Genomic DNA, 7,529 nt, shown 5'->3' with positions numbered 1-7,529 from the left:
ACCCCGCACACCAACACTCCCCACCCTGTACCTCCCCCAAGACAGGAACTTTCCAGAACCGTGAAATAATGGTCAATCAGCAATCTGCATTTTCGAAGGAGGTGCCGGCCCTCTGAGCACAGAGCCCTGGCTTTCACTGCAAACCCTGCCAGGGCCGGCCTGGGGGGACCTGGGCCAGGGCCTGGGGTGCCGAGTGTCCAGTGTTCCCACTGCCACGGGGTGACCTCGGGCAAGTTGCTCCTCTCTCTCAGCCTAAATGTCTCCACCCATAAAGTAGTCAGACCATGAGATTCCCAAGTCTCATTCAGTCCCAAAGCCTAAGCTTGGATGGAGTCTTCCATGGCAGCTTTCTGTGCGGTGCCCCCACATTCGCCCAGCAAGCAGGGCCGAGCTGCAAGCTCCCATCTCCACAGGGAAGACCTCCCCTTCCTGGTCGTCGAGGCCTTTGGGAGACCGGCTGGGCCTGGCGCTCGGGTGTCTGGCAGGCCTGGGAGGTCAAGCGCCCAGCTTTCTAGAGGCACACTCATCTCTGTGTCAAGTAGGTGGATTCTGACGTGGGTGGAGAGGTATCAGGTAATGAGGGGCGGAGCTGGACGCACCCAACCATTTCACAGATGGAGAAACCAAGGCCCAGGCAAGGCTGTGACAGTCTCCCAGGTCCCCACAGCCCAGGACCAGTGTGGAGCTGGGACTGGATCTGAAGCAGCCGAGGGCCGAGGGCAGCAGCCCACATGCTGAGGTCTCCTCCTAATGACTTGTCGGATTCTCACTGCCTGGCTCTCTGCGGGGACTTAGCACTCGCTGACCTGTTCTCACGGGGACCTGCTGCCCAGAATGGAGTTCAGAGCCGGGGCCAGCAGGGCAGGACGGGGCCAGCGGGGGCAGGACGGGGCCAGCGGGGGCAGGACAGGGCCAGCGGGGGCAGGACGGGGCCAGCAGGGCAGGACGGGGCCAGCGGGGGCAGGACGGGGCCAGCAGGGCAGGATGGGGCCAGCGGGGCAGGACAAGGGGAGCGGGGGCAGGACGGGGCCAGCGGGGCAGGACGGGGCCAGCGGGGCAGGACAAGGGGAGCGGGGGCAGGACGGGGCCAGCGGGGGCAGGACGGGGCCAGCGGGGGCAGGACAAGGGGAGCGGGGCAGGACGGGGCCAGTGGGGGCAGGACGGGGCCAGCGGGGCAGGACGGGGCCAGCGGGGGCAGGACAAGGGGAGCGGGGCAGGACGGGGCCAGCAGGCCCCTCTGGATCCACAGGCCTTCGTGGGGATGTCTGAGCCGTATCCTCTTTTTTTTTTTTTTTTTTTTTGTTAATCCTCACCCGAGAATATTTTTCCATTTATCTTCAGATAGAATGGGAGGTGGGGAGAGAGAGAGGGAGAAACATCCATGTGAGAGGACACATCTATTCTTTGCCTCCCGCACGACCCCCACCAGGGCCAGGGACCAAACCACAACCCAGGTACATGCCCTTAACTGAAATCGAACCCATGACTCTTTGGTCCAGGGGCCAACGCTCTAACCGCTGAGCCAAACCAGCCGGGGCCTGAGCCGTACTCTGACAGTAACTCTAGGCTGTCCCATGTGGCCTAGCCTGGGCCCGGCTGTGTCCCCAGGCAGAATCTGGATGTTGACAACAGGCCAGAGCCCTCGCCTTGGCTGGGGACCAAGGGCGGATGCGCCCTGAGGGTGGCAGCTCATGGCCTGGGTCGGGGTGGGACAAAGGCAAACCGAATGGAGAACAGCCACCAATACTACATTTTCTCCGGGATAAATTTCCAATTCAACGAATGCATGCCGCGCACCCTGTCCTGCACAGGAGCAGCGCCCAAGCCCGGCCTGGACCCCCACACCCAGCTCCTTCGCTCCCCCTCCCCCGTCCAGAAGCTCACTGCCGCGTCACACAGCAAGTCATAAGCGGAGTCTGACAGCTTCCATTATATCGACATGTAAGGAAAACAATTATATCTGATTCCAGCAAGCTTTCCGGGTAATTTCTATTTCTGACGATTGTCAAAAACATTGTGTCCTTTGCAAACTGTCCAAACGGCTCCCACAAATCAGACATGCTTTGTTCCCCAGCTTTCTCTGCAGGTCAGCCCGTCCCCGTGGTGCTCCGATCGCTGCTCAGCCACGCGGGTGTCCGGGACGTTTGGGGGAGGTTCGGGGTTCGGTGCTTTTCAGCGACTCGTCCTAAGTGCTGTACACCTGACTGTTCTTCCATTGTCTTCTGCTAAAGTGACTAGTTCTCTCTCCCACCGCCTCCGGGTGTTGTCAAGATGACAATAGGAACTCAGGACTGAAGCTTGTCACTTCAGAGGGGCGGAGGAGAGGCCGCACCCCCACCCACCCAGGGAAGGCAGGAAGCTAGGAGTCCCCCTGCTCGGGGTGTTTGTGTAAAAGCGGCCTTTAGTGACACGAGATTTCTCTCCTTAGAGCCACCTGAAGCCCCGTCCCCGTGAGCTTGTTGGCTTTCAGGCACGGGGTCTGCGGGGGGTGTGGCAGGGCCTCAGGGACTGGGGACTGTCGGGCGAAAGAGGTGCTGCAGTGTGCCTCCAACTCCCCACCTGTGACCTGGGGGTGGCCCGCCTCCCAGGGTCATTGCGTGAATCTAATGAGCCACCGGAGGTGGTAACCATTCAGGAAGGACACGTGTTGACTTCTGGTGTGACGTGGAGGGACCAGCACCCACTCATTACACTGTGCACTGGCCACCTCCCTGTAGGTAGCTCTCGGACCTTCCCGACACCGTAGGTACAGGGCCATGCTGAGACCCTCAGACAGGCCCGCCGAGTCACCTCCACGCTCACTCCTGTGCCGTAAGGGCAGCCCCCTTCGGGGCTCTGTGGGTGGTGAGGATATCCCCTGTGGTCCAGCCACACAGTGGGATGTCATTCAACTCTAAAACGAGACGCGCTGGCAAGACACGAAGAGACCTGAGGGAACCGTCAACGTACATGACCAAGCGGCAGAGCCGATCTGAGAAGGCACACTGTGATTCCAGCTGCGTGCCACTCTGCAGAAGACACACCGCGGGACAGTGGTTGTCAGGAGGGATGAAGAGGAGGCGCACAGGGACTTTGGGGCAGAGACGCTAGTCTGCCTGATACCGTAATGGTGGGTAGAGGTCACATGCATCTGTCCCAACCCCCAGAATGCACACCACCAAGAGTGAGCCATTGTGGACTCTGGGTGACGGTGGCATGTCCGTGGGGGTCCATGAGGGTGACAGGTGTGCCATCTGGTGAAGCAGGCGGAGAGCGGGGGAGGCTGTGCCCCCGTGGGGGTGGGGGCGTATGGCAACTCTGTACTTTCTGCTCAATTTGACTGTGACCCTGAAACTGCCCTGGAAATAAAGTCTATTAAAAGACGTCAATGGAGGGAGAAGAGGAAGAGGAGAGGGAGGAGGAGGAGGAGAAAGTGAAGTCAGCACCCCCTCCAGGAAGACTTTCCTGATGGCCACAGACGACAGCAATTTCTCCCCCGCCAGGAGCTGCAGACAGGCGGGGCGCCCGGCCTCCCCAAGGCTACCCCCTCCCTCTCCTCTGTCCCGTGGCTCGTGTTTCCAGCTTCTGAACCAAAACAGCCACAGCCTCTCCAGGGCAGGGACGCAGAATTTCCATCTCTTGCGTGGAACCCAGCGTGGCTTGTGAGGGCAGTAGGTGTTCAACAAATGCTTCCTCTTGCACCCTGACATTTATAAGATGGCCTCAGTGTCACATGAGAAGTGTGGGGTGCCGGGTCCATGGACATGCTCATGTCTCTGCTGCCTCTGTGTCCAGCCCTGGTGACACAGAGCCCTGTGGCCTGTTAGCCAAGCTGTCGGTGACTCCTGTTGCAACGTGGCTGGGCTGAGGCTGCCTAGACAGCTGGCAAAGCACTATGTCTGAGTGTATGAGGGTTCCCCAGGCAGATGAGCACCGGAGCAGGGCTGAGTAAAGGCCAGGGCCCTCTCGCTGTGGGGACGTCATCCCTTCAGGGCTGAATAGAACAACAGCCCGCGGAAGGCGAGTTTCCCCTCGGCCCGAACTGGGGCATCCATCTTCTCCGGCCCGAAAACCTCAGTACCCCCAGACTCAGGCCTTCAGACAGGACTGAACTCCACCAGCAGCTGTCCTGGGCTCCAGCTCACAGATTGCAGATCATGAGCCTCAGTCTCCATCATCGTGCGAGCCAAGCCCTGCCATAGATCTCATTCTCCACCTCTCTCCATGTCCTATGGGCTCTGCTTCTCTGGAGAGCCCCCACTAATGACTAATGACTAGTGACGGTGGGTAACAGGGACACGGGGGAGGCCTAGGAACAATGACTCCTCTGTGCGGGCATGTGGCCTTCTTCTGCCTCGGAGCTGCCTTCCCACCCTCAATGTTCCTTTTTCCATCTGAAACTTCTAAATGTACTTGATGACTCACCACAAGGCCCTTAAGTGGCATTACTTCTGTGCCTTCAGAGATGAGTAAGTGATCACTCCGACTCACGGAGGGGTTCAGAGCCACGCGGCAACAATGCAGTGTGAGTGGGTGCACCTGTGGGCATGCGGCGGCCCCAGCAGGTGTGGGTGGGTGGAACGGGAGCCCCTGCTACAGCACTCAGCCCCGTGACACAGAGCCGTGTGACGAGCACCAAGCCCTTCGCCAGACCTCTGGCCGCTTCTGTTGCAATTTCAAGAAGACTGCAGAATGGGCTCTGAGCTCAGGGTTATAAAGAAATACAGAAAAGGTAAGGGGGCACTGAAGAGGAAGGGTCAGAGGAGAAGGGGAAAGACCCAGGGAGCATAATTCAACCTCTATGTCCCTCTTCATGCATTAAAAGTAGATGGTAATGATGCTCCCCCTGTAATGAGATTTTGCTTTCCCCCCAACCAGGTACCAAAAGCAGAGCCTTGTACTACTTCCTCCCTCTCCCCTTAGGATATTCTGACTTCACTCCACCCCTTGCTGCCTCAACTTCTGGGTTTGCTAAGGTGGACTCTATTTTTTAAGCCCAGGATAATGAAGGTTTCCCTTACAGTATGTGGCATATATTTCAAGAATCCTTACTTAGCAATTACTGTGCAAAATCTCAGGCCTATGTAGACTAAACCGTGTATTTTGCAAGGGTCACTGGCTTACCACCACCTCCTGTGAACCATGTCAACTCAACCTGGAGATCTTGGCTGTGGTTTAACTGTCTTGGTAAGAGGGGACTTCCACGGGGAAAAGAGAATGAGGCTGGGGTCCTCTTTGTCTTGTTCTGACATGAATTTCATCACAGCAAGGAAAAGGATCCTTGATCAGACCATAAAGTCCCTGGACATTGTTCCAGAGTCCCCTGGGAATCTGGTACCACTCTGACTCCTGCCTTTGGACAGGACCTCTTGTTTTCTGACCTCCGTGAGCCTTTCTCCTTATCCTTGGAGTGGAGACTTCACAGGCTAACTTCAGCCAGATACGTTTTCTTCTAGCATGTCTTTTGTTTCTGTTTCCCTTCCTGCTCCGTGCAGGCTATACCTCCTGGAACTGTCCTGCAAGCCTCAAATTTTGTCCTTATGTTCCCATGTGTCTCCACTGCACATTATAAAGCATTTACTTACTCCCCATCACCTTCTAGTTTGCTGATTTTCCTCACCCCATTAGTTCTCTTTCTGCATTTGCCTATGACTTTTTTGAGTTGTTTATCTCTGTGGAGTATGTTCGATGTTTCTATGCTCTGACTGAGACTCCTGAAGCTGTCTCATGCACCTTCATTGAGATTCATTTTCTCTTTCCTTAGCCCTCTCCAGGAGTGGTTCACTCTGTCCTCTTCCCTCTGCTCTTTGAGTGGCACAAAGGTTTGGAGGAGTGTCCCGACCTCTCAGGCCTGTAAGGAGCAGAACGTGCTGGTCTCCGGGGCCAAGTCCTGTTGGAGGAGGGTGGCAGGTAGGCCCGCAGTCCTCTGAGCTCGGGGAGAGGAAGGGCGGTAAAGATGGGGGAAATAAAACAGATTCACTTCATTGATTTTTCAAAGAGCCTTTAAGTTCCCAGTAGATAAGTGAGAGAGTGGATCTTTCTCAAAATCAACACGAAATGTGCAGCCTCCTTAGGGACAATGGAAATCAAATTACAATAGCAAAGAGACCATTTTTCAGTTACCATATTAAGAAAGGGTTAAAACACACACACACACACACACACACACACACACACAGTAATTCCCCAAACCCCTCAGAGGTGAACTGGAAACAACTTGGAGAAAGGAGAAAATTGTTTTGGTAAAATGTATCTTTAGATCTGAAAAAGTCTGCCAGGATCTAGTGCTTCTATTTCTAGGACTTTACATGTACACATGTAGTGGGATCACGGGGACATTACCCTCGTGAAATAGTCACACATGTACACACACACACCATGTAACCAAAGACGTTTGGAAATACTTTCTCAAATATGCAGAGACCCCAAAATGTGAAAAGTAATAGCCTTTGAGTAATGTTTTTATCTTTCTACTTTTTATAATTATCCAAATTTTCTGTAATTAGTGTATTATTGGGAGGGGAAGAGTTCTGTGTGACTTTGGACAAATAACTGTCTATGTCTGAACCTCAATTTTCTCATCAGTAAAAATGAGCCAATGCCACCTGCCTCATTGGGTCATCAAGGTGAAATGAAAAACCACCGTGTGTGAAAGGCCCCACACTGCACCTGGGGCAGAATGGGGTGCTGCTCAGTGCCGGGTTCCTCCCTTCCTCTGTGAGCCTCATTGGATTTGATGAGAAGGCGGGAGAGAGTGGGTGAAGGGGGCAGCTGGAGAATAAAGTGAGGTGACTGATATGAACCACGGAGTTTTGACGGAAGTCCCGGGGGGACAGTATGTTCAGTGGACAGAACTCCTCTCCAAAACCATCTGGAATCTTTGCTCCCAACGTGTTGGCAGCATACCTCTGGCAACCACTCTGCGCTCAGGTTGGCTGTGAGAACCACCCATTGAGCAGGCACAGCCCAGGGGCCCCCTGGGCCAAGGGCCAGGGCCTCACAGCCTCAAGGCCCCACAGTCTCAGGATAGACCTTTGCCCTCATCTCCAAAGCACACCTCTCAGACGCGGGACAGGACCACGGAAGAGGGCTTCCAAACTGCCTCGCCTTGCCTCCCTCCCTGGGCTAGTATTTATTCTCAAACGCATCCCCACAATTACCTTGTGAAAAGAGTGCTACGTGCATTCGATGTTGAGCATTGAAAGCAGCACTTGGCTACAGGTACACATTTAAATGGGCCACATTTTTGTATCCCTGCTGCTCAATCAGCAGAGCGCCCTCTCTCTAGTGGGCCAGAATGAAGGCACCTGGCGCATAGTAGGCGCTCAACCTGTCGGTTAATATTGCAACAGCAATTTTAATGAATCTGAAGTTGGGGGCCAGAGCGGTGGGTGACAGGTGGCACGAGTTTTGTCCAAGGATCCGACCAACCACCTGTTAACAGACAGAGGCCAGAGGTCTCTGCAAGAGAGAAGACTCCCTGCAGACTGTGCCCAGGCAGAATGGGGCGGGGCGGGGCCGAGGCCCGAGGCCCGAGGCCCGAGTCGGCT

This window comes from Molossus molossus, unplaced genomic scaffold, assembly GCF_014108415.1.
Source record: "Molossus molossus isolate mMolMol1 unplaced genomic scaffold, mMolMol1.p scaffold_m16_p_1, whole genome shotgun sequence".
Lineage (NCBI taxonomy): Eukaryota > Metazoa > Chordata > Mammalia > Chiroptera > Molossidae > Molossus > Molossus molossus.
The sequence above is the reverse complement of the archived record's forward strand: the minus strand, read 5'-3'. Positions refer to the sequence as shown.